This window comes from Pelmatolapia mariae, unplaced genomic scaffold (genome assembly GCF_036321145.2).
Source record: "Pelmatolapia mariae isolate MD_Pm_ZW unplaced genomic scaffold, Pm_UMD_F_2 NODE_ptg000589l+_length_34454_cov_1, whole genome shotgun sequence".
Classification (NCBI taxonomy): Eukaryota; Metazoa; Chordata; class Actinopteri; order Cichliformes; family Cichlidae; genus Pelmatolapia; species Pelmatolapia mariae.
In genome coordinates, this window is record NW_027052273.1 from 6,123 (window position 1) to 9,318 (window position 3,196).

The 3,196-nt window shown below is 39.8% G+C and overlaps 1 pseudogene; it reads right to left on the reverse strand.

Annotated features, from left to right (window-relative positions):
* Positions 1-251: 251 nt before the first annotated feature.
* LOC134623374 (polymeric immunoglobulin receptor-like) lies at positions 252-1,797 on the reverse strand (annotated as a pseudogene).
* Between the last annotated feature and the right edge of the window lie 1,399 nt (positions 1,798-3,196).

The following is a 3,196-nucleotide window of genomic DNA, read 5'->3' on the forward strand; positions in this document are numbered from 1 at the left end:
GCTGAATAGCAATAAAAATATACAGGGTGCATTTCTAGAGAGGGAAGTTTAGAGTTATTCAACATAAGGATGTTGAACAACTCTAGACTCTCTGTGATGAAAAAAAAATCATCCTTGATGATATCAGCACACAGAAAATCCATAATCAAGTTTAATTATCACAGTTTCGAATCAGTTAGACAGCAAAGCTCAAAAGTGTAATTTGTTATGTTTTTTATGTCTAAAATATGAAACGCTCTTTATCAACTTACTAGTAGAGGCATGTGGTCTGACCTGAACCTGTACGTCTGCTTGCTGCTGCCCTGCAGAACATAAATACCAGCCAGCATCTCTCATCTGCAGCTTCTTTAAGGTTACAGTGAAAGCCCCAGTTCTGTCATCGCTGATGGCCACTGAAGTATCTTCGTAACTCCTTTCAGAACCCGTCGACAGACAGGAGCTCAGGTCTCCACTCTGACACTACTTCTTCTCACTTAGTCTGTTGACAGGCAGTCACAGGAGAGTCAGTGAATGCTCATTGTCCACCAGCGTTTGATACCAATGAATGTTTCTGGACAAATTCCCACATTTACTGAAGTATGATCAGTGCTTCTTTAAGGACAGTTGTAAGGGTTTTAAAGGATAAAATGTGGATAAAATCATCCGAAGGAAAACCAAATACCTGAATCTCTGAGTGTAAAGGCATTGAACCGTGAGACTTCTTCCTTCTTCCCACTCACAATGCTGTTCACAACTGACACACCTGCAGAGATCGTGAAAATGCAACAAACTTCTTTAAAACTGTGGGTCAATAAATGTTTATTATCTCAAAATTTCTCCATCACTCACCATGAATCACTTTCACTTTAGTGTAAGCAGTGTCATCAGCCCCCTGATGCTAATTCCACACCACACGAGTACCACCCAGAGTCCGTCTCTTTCAGGTCCTTCATGGTCACTGTGAACATGAACCGGGCCGGGTCGTCAAAAATGCTCACTTTGTCTTGATTGGCCGAGGAGGTCTCGTCAGTTTGAGCCAAGATCTTGCAGTAAGTCTCGTCCCCCATGACACCAGTATTTGAAATTGTTAGCATAGTGAGAACCATATTGACATTGGACAGTGAGGGATCCACCCTCCCGACCAGTAAACTCCTTCTTAGTGGTCACCCAGCAGAGAACAGCTGACAAGAAGTGGAAATGATTAAATGTTAAACACCAATTTGAAATTAAATTTTTAGTCATGACACAACTTTAACAGAGCAGTTGCTCACGTCGGACACCTGTTATCTATAAATAAAAGGTGTGGCCTTTGGCAACACTTTGCACCATATTAACCCACTTCAGTTTCCTTTGCTACAAAGCACAGTTTCCTGCTTTAGTCTAAGGAGCTTGGAAAGAAAATTGTCTGGACTTATTTAAGTTGCTTGAAGATGTTTCACCTCTCATCCGAAAAGCTTCTTCAGTTCTAAGGGTCACATTGTGGAGAGTCCCAGCTTTTAACAACCTTGTAGTCCGTCTTAACAAACGATTAATACAGAAAAGTCATGAAATTGTAAAGAGAAGGAAGCCTAAGGAGTATCATACATTGTAACAAGTATAACAAGTATATATTTGACGAGTATTTGCCAAAAGCACAGCAGAGAAGTGAAGAGGAGGCGGCACAGACATTAAATTATCTTTGTTTTTTCCAATTATGTGAAGCTGAAAACAGCTTAAAAATCTTTTTTGTCTGACTTCTCTAATCAAATGCACACAGTCACAGTGAATACCTGGGATCCATGGTATCAGGCTGAGCGTGAGTATAAAGAGTCGCTGCATGTTTCCTCTTCAAGTTTGACACTTAACAAGAAAGTGTTCTGTGTTGTGCAAACACAGACTCCAGATTCCACCATATATAATATTTCCCTTTGTCATGTGACCAGTGGGCAGATTCAGATGCTTCAGATGTTAACTACATAAATGCCAGATTGTAATGACACTGTACACCTACTGTCATGAACACTTCTTTAGATTTGAATTAGAATTTGATGAATGTTGTGTTGATGTTCTGCTGATTATTTTAATAGCTTTTCTCTGATTTTTATGAAATCTTTGACTTTGTTTGTTTATAATGTTTATAATGTCTCTTTATGATGATGATAATATGTCTAATGATAAGCAGCAATGCTTTTATAAAGATGTAACTCTGGTATCTCCAAAAGTTGATGGATGTAGCGTTTTGTGGGAGAAACGTTTCGTCACTCATCCAAGTGACTTCTTCAGTCTCAGCTGACTGCAGGTTTCCCCAATCTTATAAACAGTACATTTGCAATATGCATCTGGTACACTAGCTGCACAGTGGCTCAGAGGAAAGCACTCCAAGGGGTCATTAACACATCCCAAAAGGTCACTGGCTGCCCTCTCCCCACACTGGAAGATCTAAACAATACCTGCTGTCTTAAAAAAGCTCAAAACATTATAAAAGATACCTCACATCCTGGGGACTCCCTGTTTGAACTGTGCCGTTTTTACTTCTGCAGTTGTTGCTTGACAGTTGTTGCTTCTGCTACAAGACCTTTTATGGTCATCTATTTCCTGGAAACATTTGTGATGATCTCAGAAGGGAAATTTTTAGCCAGTTTGACCTTGCCGGCAAAATAGCCCCTAAAATTCCCCACTCTTTTCAGATCGCCTTACACAGAGCATGTCTGAATACTGCAAAAAAAGATGTCCATCACGCCACTCTTGTATGAATCTATGCGCTGACTGAAGCATGTATGTGGGAATGTAGGTGAATGTTTGCTAATACTATTCCTATTATCACTTTTATTTTTATTTATCAATTTTATTGAATGTTATTGTTTTATTTATATTTTGATATTGTTAGGGATGATGCACTGATCGGGGACCATTTTCAATTTCATTGTACCTGTGACAATGACAGTAAAGACATTCTGATTCTGAATTGTACTAGACTGTTACGGGGTCAGCGGATGCTGAGACCAATTCTTTTGCCCTCAGGCTGGATAAAGAAGACGTAAACTCAGTGTATTCAAAATGTATGCTTTATTCAACAAAACCTTCCGGAAGAGAGATATGCACAGCCTTCTGCAGATCTGAGGGGCACTCCCTCAGTCTGTTACATTTAAAAACTTTTGTTTTCAGCATCTGACTTTCCTGTTCTTCAGCCCTCTGTGTCCCCTGCGCTCCTCATGCACAGTTTTGATCAAAACAGCTC